General features: G+C 41.6%; 1 long non-coding RNA gene across 9 annotated transcripts in view; it reads right to left on the reverse strand.

The window, feature by feature from the left end:
• Positions 1-23,200, reverse strand: part of LOC102989825 (uncharacterized) — a 149,783-nt gene that overhangs the window by 105,653 nt on the left and 20,930 nt on the right. For 4 of the 9 annotated variants that reach the window (XR_008615826.1, XR_008615825.1, XR_002891479.3 and 1 more), the window contains exon 5: positions 10,856-10,985. The exons of 2 other annotated variants lie outside the window; for them this stretch is intronic. This is a non-coding gene — a long non-coding RNA (uncharacterized lncRNA). Of the gene's footprint in view, positions 1-2,812; positions 3,045-10,855; positions 11,046-23,200 lie in introns of those variants that run through there. 3 more of the 9 variants (XR_003676825.2, XR_003676829.2, XR_008615828.1) reach the window with 3 other exon arrangements.

Consider the following 23,200-nt stretch of genomic DNA (forward strand, 5'->3'; position numbering starts at 1 on the left):
CACGTCCGGGGCCTTGCTCCGCGGCGGGAGAGGCCGCGGCGGGGGGAGGCCCGCATACCACAAAAAAAAAAAAAAATACCTTGAGACAGGGACTTCCCTGGTGGTGCAGTGGTTAAGAATCCACCTGCCAATGCAGGGGACATGGGTTCAAGCCCTGGTCCAGGAAGATCCCACATGCTGCGGAGCATCTAAGCCCTAGTGCTACAACTACTGAGCCCGTGTGCCACAACTACTGAAGCCCGCATGCCTAGAGCCCATGCTCCGCAACAAGAGAAGCCCACGCACTGCAATGAAGAGTAGCCCCTGCTCGCCGCAACTAGAGAAAGACCTCACACAGCAATGAAGATCTCATGCAGCCAAAAATAAATAAATTTTATTTTAAAAAAAATACCTGAGACAGATGAAAATAGAAATACAATATACCCAAACTTATGAGATGCAGCAAAAGCAATTCTAAGAGGGAAGTTCATAAATGATAAATACCTACATCAAGAAACAAGAAAAATCTCAAAAAACCCAACTTTACACCTCATGGAAATAAAAAAGAACAAATGAAACCCAAAGATGGTAGAGGAAGGAAATAAAGATCAGAGTGGAAATAGCGACTAAAAAGACATTAGAAATATCAATGAAATGAAGAGTGGGTTATTTGAAAAGAAACAAAATTGACAAACCTTTAGCTGGACCCACCAAGAAAAAAAGAGGTCTCAAATAAAACCAAAATAACAGAGGAGGCATTACAACTGATACCACAGAAACACAAAGAATCATAAGAGACTACTATGAACAATTATATGGCAACAAATTTGATGACCTAGAAGAAATGGATAAATTCCTAGAAACATACAACCTACAAGATTGAATCATGAAGAAATAGAAAATCTGAGCAGACTGACTACTAGCAGTGAGTTTGAATCAGTAATAAAAAATCTCCCAACAGTTAATGCACTGGTTATTTCACTAGGAAGCGTAGTATTAAGCATTAATATCATTCTTCCTAATGAACAATACAACCTGGTACATATTTCATCATGAAATGGATTGTGAAGTGGCACTATTATCACTTACACTACTACTTTCTGGGTGCAGCATCAGAATGCGTCAAGTTTGGGATCAAGTCAGACATAGACCCGCTTAGACAAATATCTTGACCTAGTAGTTTGGATGAGTTGATTTACAAGAGTGGATTCTAGCCTGTAAAGAACATACAGCAACTTGCTTTGGACCAGTCTTACATAAAGGGGTTTGCGGTTGAATGAAAAGAGCTACTAAACCACTCCTCCGAAAAGTGAACCTCACAGATGTTTCTGCTGGTTTCGGTTGAGAGAAACTACGTGGTTTATGAACAAACTCATAGACGTGTTGTTTCACAAGCTTTTGACTATTTCCAGTAAAAGCACCTCTTCAGGGTACCATGTTACCTTTTATCTTCCAGTTCCAAATGGCTTGTCGAGTTTATATCCCTTGTATCGTAGCCGACCCCATGTGTATCAAGAGCACACACCTCATCCCGTGTGTATCACGAGCAGTGGAGGCACTTGACCCTGAAGCCAGATTCCCATGCAGGATGCAACATTCTCCTGTTGGTTCCCAATTCCTGAACTTGCGGCTTTATTCAATGTTTTTTTGTTTGTTTTTTGTTTCTTTTTTCATTTGTTTTGTTTTTTGGCTGCACTGCGCAGCTTACGGGATCTTATTTCCCAACCAGGGATTGAGTCTGGGCCCCAGCAGTGAAAGCGCCAGGTCCTAAGGCTGGACCACCAGAGAATTCCCTATTCAATGTCTGTTAAAAGGCCTGGTCTTTAATTATAAACAACCACTCAAAAATACAAATGCTTCTGGAGGGGCTGAGAGGCTAGTCGGTTGTATGTAACTGAATGTCTTTAATCCTTTCTTTCTCTGTTCGTGGTGAAACAGTTCCACTAAAGGGTCAGGAGGGTGGGGTATGGGAGTAATGAAGTAATAAATAATTGAACTACCAAAAAAAAATCTCCCAACAAAAAAAAGTCCAGAAGTAGACAGCTTCACTGGTGAATTCTACCAAACATTCAAAGATGAATTAATACAAATCCTTTTCAAACTCTTCCAAAAAATAGAAGAGGATGAAGACTTCTAAACTCATCTTACAAGGTCAGCATTACACTTATACCAAAACAAGAAGGACACCACAGAAAATTACAGGCCAACATCACTGATTGAGCATAGATGTAAAAATCCTCAACAAAATATTAGTAAACCAAATTCAACAATACCTTAAAAGGATCACACACCACGATGAAGCTGGGTTTATTCCATGGATGCAAGGATGGTTCAACATCCCCAAATCAATGTGATACACCAAATTAGCAAGATGAAGGATAAAAATCACATGACCATCTAATTAGATGCAGAAAAGCATTTGACAAAATTCAACATCCATTTATGATGAAAACTCTCAACAAAGTGGGTGTAGAGGGAACAAACTTCAACATAATAAAGGCCATATATGATAAGCCCACAGCTAACATCATACTCAATGATGAAAAGCTGAAAGCTTTTCCTCTAAAATCAGGAGCAAGACAAGGATACCCACTCTCACCACTTTTATTAAACATAGAGCAATTAGGCAAGAAAAAAATAAAATAAAAGTCATCCAAATCAGAAAGGAAGAAGTAAAACTGTCACTATTTGCCGATGACAAGATTTTATATATAGAAAACCCTAAAGACTCCACCAAAAAAAAAAAAAAAAAAACCTGTTAGAGCTAAGAAAGGAATTCAGTAAAGTTGCAGGATACAAAATCAACATACAAAAATATGTAGCATTTTTAAAATAAATGTATTTATTTTTGACTGCATTGGGTCTTCATTGCTGTGTGCAGGCTTTCTCTAGTTGCAGCAAGTGGGGCCTACTCTTCGTTGCCATGCATGGGCTTCTCATTGCAGTGGCTTCTCTTGTTGCAGAGCACAGACCCTTGGTGTGCAGGCTCAGTAGTTGTGGCTCACGGGCTTAGCTGCTCCCCAGCATGTGGGGTCTTCCCAGACCTGGGCTTGAATCCATGTCCCCTGCATGGGCAGGCAGATTCTTAACCACTGTGCCACCAGGGAAGTCCAGCCAAGGCAATCTTGATCAAGAAGGACAATCTGGAGGCATCATGCTTCCTGATTTCAAACTATATTACAAAGCTACGGTGTCACAACAGTAATGGTATTGGCATAAAAACAGACACATAGATCAATGGAACAGAATAGAGAGCACAGATATAAACCCACACAAATATGGTCAATTAATTTATGACAATATGCCAGAATATACAATGGGGAAAGGACAGTCTCTTCAACAAATGGTGGGAAATGGACTGCCATATTGGGAAAACTGGAGAGTGACATGCAAAAGGATGAAACTGGACCACTATCTTACACCATACACAAAAATCAACTCAAAATGGTAAAGAGTTGAATGTAAGACCTAAAAGCATAAAACTCCTACAAGAAAAAATAGAGGAAAACCTCCTTGACATTGGTCTTGGCAATGATTTCTTGGATTTGACACCAAAAGCAAAGGCAATAAAAAAAAAAACAAATAGGTGGGACTCCATTAAACTAAAAAGCTTCTATAAGGCAAAGAAAACCATCAACAAAGTGAAAAGGCAACCTACCAAATGGGAGAGAATATTTGCAAAGCACATATTTGATAAAGGGTTAATATTGAAAATATATAAAGAATTCATGCACTTCAAAAGAAAAAAATAATCCAATTTTAAAATGGGCAGAAGAAATGAATAGATATTTTTCCAAAGAAGACATTCAAATGGCCAACAGATACTGAAAATGTGCTCAACATCACTAATCATCAGAAAAATGCAAATTAAAACCACAGTGAGATATCACTTCATATCTGTTAGAATGGCTAGTATCAAAAAGACAAGAGATAACAAGTCTTGGGAGGATGTGGAGAAAAAGGAACCCTTGTGCACTGTTAGTGGGACTGTGAATTGCAACAGCCACTATGGAAAACCATACTCTTCCTCAAAAACTGAAAAATAGAACTATCATGTGATACAGCAGTTCCATTCTGAGTATTTATCCAAAGGAGACAAAATCACTGTCTCATAAAGATATCTGCATCCCCATGTTCACTGCAGCATTATTTACAATAGCCAAGACATGGAAACAATCTAAATGTCCACTGATGGATGAATGGATAAAGAAGTAGTGGTATATATATAATGGAATATTATTCAGCCACAAGAAAGAAGGAAAGCCTGCCATTTGTGACAATGTGGATGGACCTTGAAGGCATTATGCTAAGTAAAATAAAATTCAGACAGAGAAAGACAAATACTCTATGATCACACTTATAGCTGGAATCTTTTTGTTTGTTTGTTTGTTTGGCTGTGTCGGGTCTTCATTGCTGCGCCTGGGCTTTGTCTAGTTGAGGCAATCTGGAGCTACTCTTTGTTGCAGTGCACGGGCTTCTCACTGTCATGGCTTCTCTTGTTGCAGAGCACGGGCTCTAGAGCACAGGCTCAGTAGTTGTGGCGCACGGGCTTAGTTGCTCCATGGCATGTGGGATCTTCCTGGGCCAGGCATCAAACCCATGTCCCCTGCATTGGCAGGTGGATTCTTAACCACTGTGCCACCATGGAAGCCCTATCTTTTAAAAATCTCCCAACAAAGAAAAGTCCTAGGGAATTCTCTGGCTGTCCAGTGGTTAGGACTCCGCGCTTCCACTGCAGGGGGCCCAGGGTTTGGTCCCTGGAACTAAGATCCCACAAGCAGCACAGCGTGGCCCAAAAAAAAAAAAAAAAAATCCTAGATCTGACAGCTTCACTGGTAAATTCTACCAAACATTTAAATAAGAATACCAATACTTCTCAAATTATTCCCAAAACCTGAAGAGGAGGGAACACTTCCTAACTCATTTTCTGAAGCCAACATAACCCTAATACCAAAGCCAAACAAAAACACGACAAGGAAACTGCAGATCAATATCCCTTATGAACACCAATACAAAATCCTCAACAAAATACTACCAAACAGAAATCAACAGCATATTAAAAGGATTATACTCCATGACCAATGGAATGTATTCATGTAACACAAGGATGGTTCAACATACAAAAATTATTCAATATACAGTAATATGCCAAATCAACAAAATAAAGGGGAAAAAAAACACATGATCATCTCAATTGATGCAGAAAGGCATTTGACAAATTCAGCATCCTTTCATGATAAAAAATACTCAACCAAATAGGAATTGAAGGAAACTATCTCAACATAATAAAAGATATGTATGGAAACTCAAAGCAAACATCATACTCAATAGTGAAAGACTAAAAGCTTTTCTTCTAAGATCAGGAACAAGGCAAGGATACCCAATTTCATCACTTCTACTCAAATAATACTGGAAGTTCTAGCCAGAGCAATTAGGCAAGAGAAAGAAATAAAAGGAATCCAAATTGGAAAGGAAGAAGTAAAATTATTTCTGTTTGCAGACGATATGATCTCATGTGTAGAAAATCCAAAAGCCTCCACAAAAAAGCTACTGGAGCTAATAAATGAATTCAGCAGAGTAGAAGGATACAAAGTCAACACACAAAAATCAGTTGTATTTCTATACACAATGAACTATCTGAAAATGAAATTACAAAAACAATTCCATTTACAATAGCATCAAAAAGAATAAAATACTCAGCAATTAACTTAAACAAGGTGGTAAAGACTTGTACAATAAAAAGTATAAAACATTGCTGAAAGAAATAAAAGACAACAGAAATAAATAGTAACATATTTCATGTTCATGGATTGGAAGACTTAATATTATTAAAATGTCAATACTACCCAAAACAACCTACAGATTCAATGCAATCTCTATCAAAATCCCAATGATGTTTTTTGCAGAAGTAGAAAAACCCATTCTAAAATTCATATGGAAACTCAAGGGGCCCCGAATAGCCAAAACAATCTGGAAAGGACAAACTGGATAGCTCACACTTCCTGATTTCAAAACTTACTACAAAGCTACTGTAATCAAAACAGTGTAGTTTTAACATAAAGACAGACATATAGACAAATGGAATAGACTATAAATAGCCCAGAAATAAACCCTCACTTACATGGTCAAATGATTTTTGGCAAAGGTGCCAAGACCATTCAATGAGAAAAGGACAGTCTTGTCAACAAATGGTGCTGGAGAAACTGGGTATCCACATGCAAAGAATGAAGTTGGGCCCTTACCTCACACCATAGACAAAAATTAACTCAAAATGGGTCAAAGACCTAAATATAAGACCTGAAACAATAAAACTCTTCGAAAAAAATTGGACAAAACTTCACAACATTGGATTTGGCAATGATTTCTTGGATATGACAACAAAGGCACAGGTAACAAAAGAAAAAATTAGACTTCATGAAAATTTTTAAAATTTTGTGCATCAAGAGACACTATCCACAGAGTTAAAAGGCAACACACAGAATGGGAGAAAATATTCGCAAATTATGTATCTAAGGGATTAATATGCAGAATATGCATAGAACATCTAAAACTCAACCAAAAAACAACCAATTCAAGAACAGGCAAAGGACTTGGATATTCCTCCACAGAAGATAAACAAATGGCACAGGAAAAATGCTCAACATCACTCAGTCATTAAGGAAATGCAAATCAAAACCACAATGAGGTACTACTTTATACCCATTAGGATGGCTACGATCAAAACAACTAAAAACAACAAATGTTGGTGATGAGGTGGATAAACTGGAAAACTTGTGCCTTTTTGGTGGGAATGTAAAATGGTTCAGCCACTGTGGAAAACAGTATAGCAGTTCCTCAACAAATTAGAAATAGAATTACTATATGATCCAACAATCCCACTCCCAGGTATATACCCCAAAGAATTTAAGGCAGGGGCTCAAAGAGATATTTGTACAACTATGTTCACAGCAGTATTATTCACAACAGCTAAAACATGGAAGCAACTACGTGTCCACAGCTGATGAATGGATAAGCAAAATGTCATATACACATACAATGGAATATTATTCAGCCTTAAAAAGAAAGTAAATTCTCCAAAATGCTACAACATGGATGAACATTGAGGACATTTTGCTAAGTGAAATAAGCCAGTCACGAAAGACAAATACTGTACGATTCCACTCGTATGAGGTACTCAGAGTAGTCAAATTCATAAAGACAGAAAATGCAGTGGTGGTCCTAGGGTGGGAAGAGTGAAGAATGGGGAGTTATTGTTTAAAAAGTATAGAGCTTCAGTTTTACAAGATGAAAAGAAATATGGTGATGAATTGTGACAATGGCTGCACAACAATGTGTATGTATTTAATACCACTGAACCATACAGTTAAAAATGGTTACGGCAGTAAATTTGATGTTACGTGTATTTCACCACAAAAAAAAAAACACTAAAAATCTCACTATTCTTACTGAGATTTAGCCATTTTTCTTGCATAAACGCTTCCTGAATTGCTGCAAGCCTTTGGTTAATTTCCAGAGTTTGGAAAAGTTAACTCTGACCATTTTGGCCAGTTTTCTCATTGCTTTTATAGAGGAGAGAATTTTTGGAGATCCTTACTTTGTTGTTTTTGCCAATACCCATGGCTTTGTATTGTGCATATCCCCATGGCCGCCTGCTTCTACCACTTGGGGAAAAGTAAAGGCTATAATAACCCCAGGCCAGGACTTCCCTGGTGGCGCAGTGGTTAAGAATCCACCTGCCAATGCAGGGGACATGGGTTTGAGCCCTGGTCCGGGAAGATCCCACATGCCGCGGAGCAACTAAGCCCATGTGCCACAACTACTGAGCCTGCGCTCTAGAGCCTGTGAGCCACAACTACTGAGCCTGTGTGCCACAACTACTAAAGCCCGCATGCCTAGAGCCCGTGCTCCGCAACAAGAGAAGCCACCACAATGAGAAGACTGCACACTGCAACGAAGAGTAGCCCCCACTCGCCACAACCAGAGAAAAGCCGCACTCAGCAACAAAGACCCAAGGCAGCCAAAAATAAATTTTTTTGAAATGATACTAACCCCAGGCCTTTAGGAAAATTCCTGCTGGCTGGAAAGGGCCCCAGCTCGACCTGAAAATCTCACCTCTGCCAAAGATGAACAATCAAAGAGGAACCTGTGCAAAGATACTAGATGAAAAAGGGAGGAAAAAAGCAGGACAAACATGAACACTGAAAAACACTTAGAAAGTTGTTACCAGAAAGCAGGTGAAAAAATCCCATCAGATATTTCATCTTCAATTTTTAAAAAACCAACTCTTCCATGAAACCAGAGCCCCAGGATGAGAGTAAAAAGATGTATGAGCACTGCATAAAAAAGGAGCAAACTGTGAACTGGCAAAACCCAGGAAATAAGTGAAAGAAAGAAAATTAAAGCAACACAGAAGAGAAGATGAAATTGGAAAGTATCACAGGGAAAAGAGAGGCTGAGACACACAGAAGGGGGTTTAAAGGACCAGTCTTTGAAGAGTGAGCAAGATGAAATGAAAATACTTAAACAGGCTTAAAAGGAAATAATATACATGGCAAATGGGCAAGAGAGAATATACATATATATATATATATATATATATATATATATATATATATACATACACACACACATATATATGTTATTGGCATCCCTAAGGAAGCAAATCCAAAGACGGACTTAAAAACAGAATCCTGGGACGTCCTTGGTGGTGCAGTGGTTAAGACTCCACACTCCCAATGCAGGGGACCCGGGTTCAATACCTGGTCAGGGAACTAGATCCCACATGCATGCTGAAACTAAGAGTTTGAATGCCACAACTAAGGAGCCGGCAAGCCGCAACTGAGGAGCCCTCTAGCTGCAACTAAGACCCGGCGCAACCAAATAAATAAAATAAATATTAAAAAAAAAAAAACAACGGAATCCTGACACGGCTCCTGGCAATGAGAAAACACATGAGACAAGTAGAAAGGCCAGGTCCCATTAAAAGGGGATATAAATGGTGAACACTTCCAATGCTGGCAAATTTGCTGGACTTCAAAGATAAGAATCCTTTAAACCAAAAAAAAAAAAAATCCTTTGAACCAACAGGCAAACAGATCACATCACATCAGAATATGGTAGGGCTCACACGACCCTATACCTATAGTCAGTGTTGGATGAAAGTGGAGCCAGTGAGGCCTCAAAATGCAGGAAAAAGCAAACATTACCCAAGACATTTATACTCAGCACAAACAGTTTTGTACATGCTCAAGGACTATTGTTCTCAGAAGCCCTCCTGAGGAAAAGACTCAAAGGTGAATTTCAGCCACCCAAAAGGGAAAGTCAGAACAGAAGATCTGGTGTAGCAGGTCTCCTGTGATGACCCAGCAGACGACTCCTGCCTTTGTGTTCACTGCCCCATTTCATACCCCAGGTGGATCATTTTAATACCCCCTTCTCCATAAACAAAATTATTTTCAGTAATAATCATGTTCTAATCAGTAATCATTTTCTTGACTCATTCTTCAGTTTTAAAATAGCTATTAAAAAGAATAATTTCAAAATTTAAAAATATTCAATCAAAGTATTTCACGTACAAAATTTTGTGTTGACCAAAGAATATATATATACATATGTGCATGCACATACACTCATTCTTCAGTTTTAAAATAGCTATTAAAAAGAATAATTTCAAAATTTAAAAATATTCAATCAAGCAAAGTATTTCACGTACAAAATTTTGTGTTGACCAAAGAATATATACATATACACGTGCACATACACACACACCTTGCAGTTTACGCTCAATTTTGCCATTTAAAATTTTAAACACAAAATAAAAACTTTAACTGATCACATAAAGACTGACAGAATTAAAATTATACCAGTTCTGTTTTATAATTTTTACAACCACTATGCCATCATCGTTTATTTCATATTCACTAGTTAAATGCAGGAATACACAGTACAGCTGGGGCTGGAGACACAATACACCTGAAGTGAGCTTGAAGGATTTCAAACCTCTAGGTCCCTACTTTCCTAATGAATCTATGTAACTGAGTTTATATGGGTGTGTGTTGGGTCAGGGGGAGGTTTCCTACTATATCAATTGAGAGTTCTCCAAATTAGCTTCCATGTAGACTATAAAGCATAAATAATAAAAATGTGCTAATTTGAAGCACATGGTTTTTTACTGAAATTCAACAATGACCGAAGCAATTGTAACGAAAGATTTGGGGAGGGGTACATTTTACCACTAATATTGTTTAGGATTGCCAGTGCAAGGTTTTACAATAAAAAGCAGACAAGCTATTAGGTTTTATCATTGTTTTGAAAATTCTCTACATCTGTCTCATCAATTTTACATTTTGCAACCTTGCTATGATCTAAGAAAGAAGTCACAGGTAGAAAAGTAAAAGTGGGCAGTCATTAAACAAGGAAAACAGTCCCTATTATATATTCAAGGGGCTTCCCTGGTGGCGCAGTGGTTGCGCGTCTGCCTGCCGATGCAGGGGAACTGGGTTCGCGCCCCGGTCTGGGGGGATCCCGCATGCCGCGGAGCGGCTGGGCCCGTGAGCCGTGGCCGCTGAGCTTGCGCGTCCGGAGCCTGTGCTCCCCAACGGGAGAGGCCACAACAGAGGGAGGCCCACATACCACAAAAAAAATAATAATAATAAAATAAAATATATATTCAAGCTAGACCACCTAAATCAACACAAGGTAGAATTACAACAACAAATCTCCACAGACCATGCACTCCCTTAGTGCCAGCACCTGGGGCTGACATGCCCACTGCTCGCCCTAGTCCAGCACTGGAATCTCCCCAGTCCTCCTCCTGCCCTTGTTACTTGACCCTGGAAACTCACTGCTCCAGATCCCCAGCCAGGAGGGTACTCACGCTTGGAGGCGCTGCCCTCTGGGTCAGGTACAGACAGACAACTGATACACGTGCGGTGGAGAAAGGTGTCCCGCTGGCTGCTCCAAAGATCCATGCAGAGGCAAGCAACAAAGCCCAGAAGACACTGGAACTGAAGACAACGGTGAATAAGGACATGAGCGTCATGGCCCAGCAGAGAAGTGACAAGATGCTGCCAGAGAAAGCAGAACGAGACCTGAAATGAATGAGCCAGAAGAGGTTCCACCTATCAGAAGAGGCCAGCAGTCTGATTGCCTACAAGCTGAAGGATATTGGTGCTTCAGAATTTGCAAATTGTCCCGGCCTGACAGCCAAGGAGAGGGCAACTGCTTTTGATCTAGAACCCGTGGTTTTCGCCAGGCACCTGAGAGCCTATAATTATTATGCTTTATTGGGAACTGGTGCATTTGCCATTTTCTTCCAGGGAACTTTCTTTTCCATCAAGAGTAGAAGATATCAGAGGACTGAACAACGGGCTCCTCAGAAATCGTTTTCTTAATAATAAAATAAGTTATTTCAAAACGTCAATTTATGACCAAAAGAGCAAAACAGCTATGATCTCTTTTGAAGAAAATAATGTACAAAAGGAGAATTCACCTGAAGAGGTGCCTGGGCTTTACAATGCACTCTTCTAGAAGGCTTGAGGATCTGGACCAAATGCAGGGGGTAAAATCTGCTTGTCTGTGGGCTGGGATGTGGGGTGGAGGGGGCGGGGTGGACGGGTGGGGGACGAGGAGCTGAGGGAAAAGAGAATGTAAAAGAGATAGGGGAAGCTTGTAACAAGGAATTTGGTATAACTTTAGGAAGGAAAAGAAAAGCCCTTAAAGAAACAAAACCTATTAGAAAGAAGATGAAGTCTGAATGCCTACAAATTCTAGAGAAGAAAAATACCGGATTTAAGAAGAACACGGAGCAGTTATCATGGGAAGCTTCAGATGAGAGCAACATTCCAAGCCTTCCGCCGACTCCAGAAGACTTCGAGCAAGTGCGCCCCCCTCCTGGCCAAACGGTGCAATAACGGGGGGCTCTAAAACCTCGGACTCTAGGCCCCACCCACTTCCAGAGAGCCTCACTTAATGGGTCTTAGGTGTGGCCTGATTGTTGCGATTTACAACTCCCCAGGTGATTCTAGTGATCAGCCAGGATTGACAACCAGAAGCTCTGACTTCTGAAAAAGAAAGAAATTGAAATTTTGGATAATTGAATTATACAGCTGACAATGACAGGATGACAATGCCTTAAAGCTGGAAAAGGCCATGAACAAAATTCTGGTTAAAAAATACTGTACTTGAGCTGGAAAAAACTCAAATGTTCATCAACAGGAGAATGGATAACCAATCTGCTCTATCCACACACTAGGATACCACTCAGTGATAAAAAAGGAACAATCTTATATGGGCACCAAGGATACATCTCAAAAACATTATGCTATGCTGAGTGAAAAGAAAAATCAGACACAAAAGAGCACTTCCTATATGGTTTTGATTATGTGAAGTCCAAGAACAGGCAAGATTAATCTGTGGTGACAGAAATCAGAACAGTGGTTGCCCCTGGGGAGCAGAGGTGGGAATTGACTCGGAAAAGCCACAAGACAGAATGTTCTCTACGTTGTTTTGAGTGGTGGCTACACAGGTGCATACATTGTCAAAATTCATCAAACTGGACACTTAATATCAGAGTATTTTTTGCATGTAAATTACACTCAATTTTTAAAAGAGTCCTGTACTTGAAAAAGTGACCATTTCTACTCAAACTGAGTGATGAGGTGTAAGCCTGACAAGAGCTATATTCTGCCACAGAGATGGTGGAGCAGAAATGCAGAACCTTGCAGCATAGAGCAGACACCTTTAAGTACTGCATCAGCAGAAAAAGGAGCTTGGCAGGAGAAGCTGGCTTGAGAAAGAATGAATGGGAGAATTCCCTGGCAGTCCAGTGGTTAGGACTTGGCACTTTCACTGCCGTGAGCCAGGTTCAATCCCTGGTCAGGGAACTAAGATCCCACAAGCTGCCAAAAAAAAAAAAAAGCATGAATGAACAGGAGGAGAGCAGAATCTCTTAGCTACAGAGGAAGCAAAAAACTTCTAAGCAAAAAATTCAAGAACGGGAAGGCAAATTACAGAAAGGAGAGAGGGAGAGAGAATGATCAGTCTAATAAAACCTAGACTACTCTTCATGATCAAAAAGTTCATGATGATCCGAGAGCTGCTGTTGCTGCCAAGAGAGCTCTTGCTGGAGAGAAGAAGCAAGCAGCCAGCCTGCAACAGAAATTAATATAAGTAAAACCAAAGACAGCGATGCTTCAAATAACAGTGACTATAAAACCAATTCTAGAAAGATGGGATCATAAAATACTACTATCAAGAGGTCCTCTAAGCCAGACATGGGCAAACTTTTCCCAGTAATGGGCCAGATAGTAAATATCTCAGGCTGTGCAGGACATAGGGTCTCTGTCACAAATACTCAACACTGCCATCATAGCATGAAAGTAGCCATAGACAATACATAAATAAATGAAGGTGCCTATGTTCCAGTAAAACTCTATCTACAAAAACACATCACAGGGCTTCCCTGGTGGTGCAGTGGTTGAGAGTCCGCCTGCCGATGCAGGGGACGTGGGTTCGTGCCCCGGTCCGGGAAGATCCCACATGCCGCAGAGCGGCTGGGCCCGTGAGCCGTGGCCGCTGGGCCTGCGCGTCCGGAGCCTGTGCTCCGCAACGGGAGAGGCCACAGCAGTGAGAGTCCCGCGTACCGAAAAAAAAAAAAGAAAAAAAAAAAAGAAAAAAAAAACACATCACAGATCTTTGCAGGACAGGCCACAATGGCTGACTCCCTTCCAGTCAAAAGAGAGTATGAGGGACTTCCCTGGTGGCACAGTGGTTAAGAATTGCCTGTCAATGCAGGGGACACAGGTTCAAGCCCTGGTCTGGGAAGATCCCACATGTTGCGGAGCAACTAAGCCCACGCACCACAACTACTGAGCCTGCACTCTAGAGCCCACAAGCCACAACTACTGAGCCCACATGCCACAACTACTGAAGCCCACGTGCCTAGAGCCTCTGTTCCACAAGAGAAGCCACTGCAATGAGAAGCCCGCGCACCACAACAAAGAGTAGCCCCCACTTGCCACAACTAGAGAAAGCCCACACACAGCAACGAAAACCCAATGCAGCCAAAATTTATTTATTTATTTATTTATTTATTTAAAAAAGAGAGAGAGAGTAGGAAAGGAGAAAGGGCCAGCACAACTCGGAGTTGCACACATCACTTTCATTCACATTCAGTGACCAGAACTTAATCCTTGGGCCATAGCAAGCTCCAAGGAAGGCTGGAAGTGTGGTCTACACCATGACCAGCCATGTGTCTATCAAGAATCAGGCATCTGCCACCCAAAAAACTAGTAGAGCTAATAAACTAGTTCAGCAAAGTTGCAGGATACAAGACCAATATACAAAAATCGGTTGTATTTCTAAACACTTAGCAATGAACAATCCAAAAATGAAAACGAAATTAAGAAAACAATTCCATTCACAAAAGCAACAAAAAGGATAAAATACAGAGGAGTAAATTTAACAAAAGTAGTACAAGACTTGTATGCTAAAAACTACAAAACATCATTGAAAGAAATTAAAAACCTAAATAAATGGAAAGACACCCTGTGTTCATGGATTGGAAGACTTAATGTTGTTAAGACGTCAATACTCCCCAAATTCGTCTACAATTCAATGCAATTCCTATCAAAATTTCAACTGACTTTTTTACAGAAATGAATAAGCTGATCTTAAAATTCATATGGAATTGCAAGGGATTCTGAATAGCCAAAATAATTATGAAAATGAACAAAGTTGGAGGACTCATAGTTCTGCTTTCAAAATTCACTACAAAGCTACAGTAATGAAGACTATGTGTTACTAACATAAGGATAGACATAGAGATAAAAGAGAACTGACAGCCCAGAAATAAACTCATACATCTATGGTCAGTTGATTTTTGACAAGGTTACCAAGACCGTTCACTGAGGAAAAAGTAGTCTTTTCAACAAATGGTGCTGGTTCAGCTGGATATTCACATGCAAAAGAATAAAGTTGGACCCTTACCTCACACCATATATAAAAATCAACTCAAAGCAGATCAAAGACCTAAACATGGGAACTAAAACTATAAAACTATTAGAAGACAACACAGGGATAAATCTTCATGACCTCGGATAAAGCAATACACACACTTATACACACAGAATCTCAATCTCTCTGGAAGATAAGAATCCACTGGTAATAGTAGCTGCATCTAAGGAGGGAAACTGGATAACTGGGGAATGGAAAGAGGGGGAATTACTTTCAAAGGCATATTCATTTTTACCTTTTAAATGTTCTACCATGTGTTTATAATATCTATTCAAAAAATACAATTTAATTTAAAAGAAACAAGAAAACAGATGGCAGGCGGGATTTGGCCTGAGGGGTTGCCTAGCCCTGCTCTACATCAAAATGGCTTAACGTAATGGGAAAATTCACTTCCTCCTGCGTTTCCTTTACTGCTCACACTACTCTACTACAAAACTACTGCACTTCTGACACCAGATGTGTGGGTATTTTCCACACATTCAAGCAATTCTGTGATGTCAGCTGGGTGTACTACAGTTTAACTCAATTTTACACTATCTACCTGGAGATTATGTCAGATCCCACAGGTTAAGGGCTCAGTCCACAAGACTGCCCACTACCCCAACTTCTGATGCCAATCAAAAATCCAGGAGGTTGGGCTTCCCTCGTGGCGCAGTGGTTGAGAGTCCGCCTGCCGATGCAGGGGACGTGGGTTCGTGCCCCGGTCCAGGAAGATCCCATATGCCTCGGAGCGGCTAGGCCCGTGACACATTCAAGCAATTCTGTGATGTCAGCTGGGTGTACTACAGTTTAACTCAATTTTACACTATCTACCTGGAGATTATGTCAGATCCCACAGTTTAAGGGCTCAGTCCACAAGACTGCCCACTACCCCAACTTCTGATGCCAATCAAAAATCCAGGTTGGGCTTCCCTCGTGGCGCAGTGGTTGAGAGTCCGCCTGCCGATGCAGGGGACGTGGGTTCGTGCCCCGGTCCAGGAAGATCCCATATGCCTCGGAGCGGCTAGGCCCGTGAGCCATGGCCGCTGAGCCTGCGCGTCCTGAACCTGTGCTCTGCAACAGGAGAGGCCACAACAGTGAGAGGCCCGCGTACCACAAAATAAAAAAAAAAAAAAAGTCCAGGTTGTCTCTTGCACTTCTGACCAATAAACTATAAATTCCCCTCCTCAGTTTCAATTAATTTGCTAGAGTGGCTCACAGAACTCAGGAAAACATTTACTTACTAGATTATCAGTTTATTATAAAAGGATAGAACTCAGGAACAGCCAGATGGGAGAGATGCAGAGGGTAAGATATGTAGGAATGGGGGTGGAGCTTCCATGCCCTCTCAGAGCACGCCACTCTCCCAGCACCTCCTGAACCGTGTCCTTTTGGGTTTTTAAGGAAGCTATGTTACGTAGGCATGATTGATTGAATCATTGGCCATTGATGATTGAACTCAATCTCCAGCCCCTCGTCCCTTCCCAAAGAGGCGCTGAAAGTTCCAACCCTCTAATCAGTGATTGGTTCCCCTGGTAACCAGCCCCCATCCTTTGGGGCTTTCCAAAAGCCACCTCATTAACACAAAGCAACTGTGATTGAAACAGGTTTGTTATGAATAAATAACAAAACACTCTTTTTGCCATTATGGCTCTGAAGCTGTTTCAGAAACCAAGGACAAAAGACAAAATATTATGACAAAAAATTCTCCCACTGCACTTATTTAGGAAATTCCAAGGGTTTTAGGAGCTCTGTGCCAGAAGCAGGAGGAAGACCAAATACATATTCTTATAAGTCACACTCCTTTGGCCCTCCACTGAAATCAGCAGTGCACACTCTATCCTCAATAAATGATGTGTCTATTGCCGTAGAATGTTATGAATTGGGACAGGCCAGCTGCTACAACAAACAGACCCCAAAATATGTAAGGCTCATACACAATAGAAATTTCTTTGTGTGTTATGTAACAGTACTGAGCAGGTAAATAGCCTTTGTCCATGCAGTCATTTAGGTACCCAGGCTATTGGAAGAAACGGAGGTCCAGTAGCACAACACGTAGTGTAACCACAGAACCAGCCCAAACTGGCCCTATCCTGCTTCTAATAAGATAGTGAGTTGTTTTTCAGAGACAACAGAACAAAACCTCAAGTCATATAGCCAATGCATGAGCAGAGGAGAAAATTTTTACCTCTGTTAACTGCCCCCAATGGAAACAGAGGACCAGGACATGACTGGAACCTGAACCCTGGAACCCTTTCAGAAGCGAAGTGTCATTGTCCAGGAAGATCTGGTGCTGAAGTCCCCTTTACCACACCTTACTGTAAATGGCCAAGTTCCAAAGCCCTCCAATCAAAACCTGAGCCACCAGCACTTCCCCAGACCAACCCTCCTCCCCTACCTCATAAAAGTTTGACTGAACCTCAGATTGGAGAGACAGATCTGAGCTTTGTCTCCTGTCTGCTTGCTTGGCTACTGTGCCATAAAGACTTTTCTCTCTGCAAAAGTCTATTGCCTCGGTATTTGGTCTTTCTCTGCTCAGCAGGCAATGAGCCTATTCGCTCAGTTACAGCAGCAGAGTAGGGGGCTAGAACACAGGCAGCCTGGTGCTTGGCCTAGAATCCAGTTTCTTAGCCATGCTGAGCCCAAACACCAAGCTGCTTAGGTGCATTTTACTTTCAAAATTTTTTAATTTCTTGACCCTGCATCATAAGGAGCATCTTTATTAAATCAAGAACAGTGCTGGGTATGTTAATTTGGTGTGTAGAATATTTTTTTTCTTTTTAATTTTTATTTTTTTTTGTTTTTTGGCTGTGTTGGGTGTTTGTTGCTGCACGCGGGCTTTCTATAGTTGTGGCGAGCAGGGGCTACTCTTCATTGTGGTGCACGGGCTTCTCACTGCAGTGGCCTCTCTTGTTGAGGAGCAGGGACCCTAGGCACAAGGGCTCAGTAGTTGTGGCACGCAGGCTCTAGAGTGTAGGCTCAGTAGTTGTGGCGCATGGGCTTAGTTGCTCCAAGGCATGTGGGATCTTCCTGGACCAGGGCTCGAACCCGTGTTCCCTGCATTGGCAGGTGGATCCCTAACCACTGCACCACCAGAGAAGTCCCTAGAATATTTTAAATGAGTGTAAGATTGAATAAATGTATGAATGAATAACCACTACTATAATGTGACTTCAGTTCTTTCCTTCTCGTTTTACATTTACTTAGAGCTGTCTTTTACTATAGGCAACCTCAAATCCTTTTAGGTAGTGGGTATGTTATTCTAGTAAATAAATCAAAGGGTTGAAAATAGGGGCCCCTCTATGGACCCAAAACAGACAGGACACTGACCTGTCTGGTTAAGCCACATGGATGTGACACTAGAAGAACTAATTTCCTTAGGAAAGTCATCTCCCACGTCAATTTAATCCAATTCAGTATTCATGTATTAGCTTCCTGTGGCTGCTGTAACAAAGATCACAAACTTGATGGCTTAAAACAACAGAAACTTACTCCGTTACACTTCTGGAGGCTCTAGAGGAGAATCTGCTCCATGTCTCTTCCAGCTTCCAGTGGCTTCCAGCAGTCCTTGGCTTACAGCTGCATCACCCCAGTCTTCCAGGCCAGCATCTTATTATCTTCCTTTGCTCCATCTTCACATCACCTTTTTCTCTATCAAATCTTCTTTTGCATCCCTCTTATAAGGATATTACATGTGTGTGCATTCAGAGAACACCTGGATAATCTAGGATAATTACCTCATCTCAAAATTCTTAATTCTGCAAAGATCCTCCCCCCACCCCCGGTTCCATGGATTAGGACATGGATATCTTTTGTGGGCACATTGATTCATTCAATATTCATTACTCAACTCTTTACTGAATATTTGTATAAGTCATCATTCAGTCTTGTGGGTATGCAAAAATTTATAAAACAGGGCCTTTGACTTCTGATTTTAATACAGTAAAGTTGATATTTTCCCCCTTGTCTAGAAATCATCTGTATAAGTCAGGGTCCAGTCAAGAAACTAGATTCCACACTAGCTATTTTAACAGAGAGAATGTAAAATAGGACATTGATTAAACAGGGGCTGGAGGACTTAAAAAGCAAAAGTGGGACACGGAGGTCGCACGAAGATATGTGTGCTACTCCAGGAAGCAACTCCCACCTGAAGGGCTGGGGGGAAAAAGGAAAGATGCTAAAAGTTTAGAGGGGGCACCTTTTGGATGTGAGTTCCGGACCTCCGAGGAGAGGAGGGATCCAGCTGCTGCTACCATGCCAATGGCTCCGAGGAATGGCCTCCTACTACTGGGCTCGACCTCCAAGGAGGGATGCTGTGTCAGTGGTGCGAGTGTATCAATGGGTTGTGGGGAGGCTGGAGCCTGGACTCCCAAAACAAGCTGGAGGCGGAAACCAACCTTTGCAGCCTGGGGTGATGTGCTCATTGCTGATGAAATGCTGGGAAAGCTCAGCAAGCGCACAGGGCAAATCCCTGCCCCGGCCCTCCGGTCTCCCTCTAGCGCCCCCTGCTGGCAGAAGTCCACAGGAAGCCATCTAGCAGGAGAAACTCTAGAGTTCCACCTCCAACGCGTTAGAGCAGAACATAGAAGGGTAGATTAGGAGCTGAAAGACAATAACAATCGACACAAGCCACCCCTCTGGCTCCTCAGCATCCATTTCCACCCTTCTACCTATACTTGAACTTCCATATTCCAACAAAACAACTTTATGCTTCTGCCTAACAAGACAGATGCAACTATCCTTCAAACAAATGAAGACCCTCTCACCGTTTCCCCAAAAGGGGACACACTAAGTCCCTACGGCCAGCTCTAAATGATGTTAATGACTATGAGATTCAACCACAGTTCTAGCTGAATATTCTGTAATCTAGAGACTAAATTGTAACATTAACCACCAATAATAATCCTTATATAAAATAAAAAGGGCAGTTGAAGTCAGACGGAAAAGGAAATACATTTATATATACATATATATATATGTTTCTTTATACATATATATGTGTGTGTTATGGGTAGAGTTGGGTCTCCCAAAAAGATGAGTTGATGTCCTAACCCCTAGTACCCAGATTGTGACCTCATTTAGAAATAGAGTCTTTGCAGATGTAATGAAGTTAAGATGAGGTCATTAGGGTGGACCCTAATCTAATATGACTGGTGTTCTTTCTTTCTTTCCTTCTTTCCTTCTTTCTTTCTTGGTTGCATTGGGTCTTTGTTGCTACGCGCGGGCTTTCTCTAGTTGCGGCGAGCGGGGGCTACACTTCATTGCGGTGCACAGGCTTCTCATTGCAGTGGCTTCTCTTTGTTGTGGAGCACGGGCTCTAGGCATGCAAGCTTCAGTAGTTGTGGCACGTGGGCTCAGTAGTTGTGGCTCACGGGCTCTAGAGCACAGGCTCAGTAGTTGTGGTGCATGGGCTTAGTTGCTCCGCAGCATCTTCCCGGACCAGGGCTCGAAGCCTAGTCCCCTGCATTGGCAGGCGGATTCTTAACCACTGCACCACCAGGGAAGTCCAGACTGGTGTTCTTATAAGAAGAGGCAAATGTCATGTGAAGACACGGACACGGAGAGAACAGCACATTCTCAGAGACAGAGATTAGGGTGATGTGTCTACAAGCCAAGGAACACCGAGGACTGTTGAGAACCACCAGAAACTGAAAGAGGCAAGAAAAGATTCTTCCCTCGAGCCCTTGGAGAGAGCATGATCCTTCCCACACCTTGATTTCAGATTTCCACCTCCTGAACTGTGAGAGAATACATTTCTATTGTTTTTTAAGGCACTCAGCCAGTGCCTTTGTTACAGCAGCACTAGGAAACTAGCTCTGTGTGTGTATACATACATACATATGTGTGTGTGTGTGTATACACACACACACACACACACACATAATAAGCAAGAAAGAAAGTGTACCTAGATAGTACATTCTCGTTTCTGTAATTCACTACAAGACAGTAGTTGATGTCAATAACTTCTTTCTTTCATTCCCCATCCCGTGTTCCCTTTGCCTTCAACTAGCGTCTCAGCTGGTTGAATTCTTTATTTGATGGGGCAACCCTTTATTTAATTACTGAAGAATATGAGTTATCAGTGGTCCTGTCTTTTGTTGATTGCTATTGTTTTCCATTAGCTTTTACTTTGGAATATGAAGTACTAAGAGGCATCCCAGAGAACATTCCTGATTCTAGACATACTTCTGACCCTTTTTTCCTTGGTTACTAGGTTTGATCATTCCAGTAAGTAGAGTACTCCCTTCCTTTGCCTGCTGGTTCAGTGACATGAGGAGCCCCAAATGGCCAGGGGGCAGTCTCGTCTTCCAGATTAATGAAATCAATGTCATGTCCCATGGCAGAAGCAATTCCTCTACTGGGAACAATACCCTTTAAACCAGGAGAGCTCAGAGTTGCAGGACTAGGAAGTACTTATAGATTATTAGATGTTATGATGAGAGGAACCATGTACACTTGCACCGTTTGATTTCCAGATCTGTATATTCTGGGCATTTCTTTGAAGCAGTTCATCTTATAAGATGAACGCCAGTATTTCCAGATGTTGTCTCTTTTATGACTTGGTGGGTCAGATAATTCCTAGTACCTAACGGGCACCTCAGATCACACGGCCACTTGATGTCTCGTGGCCAAACATTCAGTCTCTACCAGGTCCTAGAAGAAAGCTTGCAGCTAAATCAAAAGGAAAATAGTTCTCTGCAGAACACAGCATGGAATTGCTTGGAGAGCTTACATGTGTGTGCTGTGATTCTCCATCAGGGCTTCCATGGTTGGATCATAAAAGGCCCAAGTGATGGAGCCATTTGCACTGCAGCCTGAGCCCACTGCAGAGCCCACCCTTCCCTGGACCGCACTCAGAACTCAGTAAATGGGTCTGAGTTGTACACTCAATGTGATGTGCATTGCCTCCTGGATTCATTCCCTAGGACTGCTGTAACAGGTTACCACGAACACGTTGGCTTAAAATTTCAGAAATTTATTTTCTCATAGTTCTAGAGGCTGGAAGTCTAAAATCAAGGTGTCACGCTCTCTCAAAGGGTCTATGTGAGAATCCATCCCATGCCTTTCTATCTCCCAGCTTCCAGTGGTTCCCGGCAGACCTCGGTGTTTCTTGGGTTGCAGACACATCACTGTAATCTCTGCCTCAGCCAGAACATGGCCTTCTCCCTGTGTGTCTGTATCTTTACATGACATTTGCCTCTTCTTATAAGAGCACCAGTCATATTAGATTAGGGTCCACCCTAATGACCTCATCTTAACTCAATTACATCTGCAAAGACCCTACTTCTAAATGAGGTCACATTCTGAGATATTGGGGGTTAGGATGTCAACATATCTTCTTGGGAAATGCAATTCAAACCGCAACACCCCCCAGATCCAAAAAGACCCGCAAAGCATTGGGCATCATTTTTAGTCAGAGGCAGGACAAGGTACCACGCTCACCTTTAAGGAAATAATCCAACTTGCTCTAAACCACTGGACCCTCAGAAAGGTTGTTGAGATGGCAAGTCCCTACATTTTTTTTTAACATCTTTATTGGAGTATAATTGCTTTACAATGGTGTGTTAGTTTCTGCTGTATAACAAAGTGAATCAGTTATACATATACATATGTTCCCATATCTCTTGCCTCTTGTGTCTCCCTCCCTCCCACCCTCCCTATCCCACCCCTTTAGGTGGTCACAAATCACAGAGCTGATCTCCCTGTGCTATGCAGCTGCTTCCCACTAGCTATCTTTTGCACAGCAAAGGAAACCATAAACAAGAGAAAAGACAACGCTCAGAATGGGAGAAAATATTTGCAAATGAAGCAACTGACAGAGGATTAATCTCCAAAATTTACAAGCAGCTCATGCAGCTCAATATTAAAAAAACAAACAACCCAATCCAAAAATGGGCAGAAGACCTAAATAGACATTTCTCCAAAGAAGGCATACAGATGGCCAAGAAGCACATGAAAAGCTTCTCAACATCACTAATTATTAGAGAAATGCAAATCAAAACTACAATGAGGTATCACCTCACACCAGTTAGAATGGGCATCATCAGAAAATCTACAAACAAAAAATGCTGGCAAGGGTGTGGAGAAAAGGGAACCCTCTTGGTCTGTTGGTAGGAATGTAAATTGATACAGCCACTATGGAGAACAGTATGGAGGGTGCTTAAAAAACTAAAAATAGAGTTACCATATGATCTAGCAATCCCACTACTGGGCATATACCCAGAGA

This window comes from Physeter macrocephalus, chromosome 18 (assembly GCF_002837175.3).
Source record: "Physeter macrocephalus isolate SW-GA chromosome 18, ASM283717v5, whole genome shotgun sequence".
In the NCBI taxonomy this organism is placed as follows: domain Eukaryota; kingdom Metazoa; phylum Chordata; class Mammalia; order Artiodactyla; family Physeteridae; genus Physeter; species Physeter macrocephalus.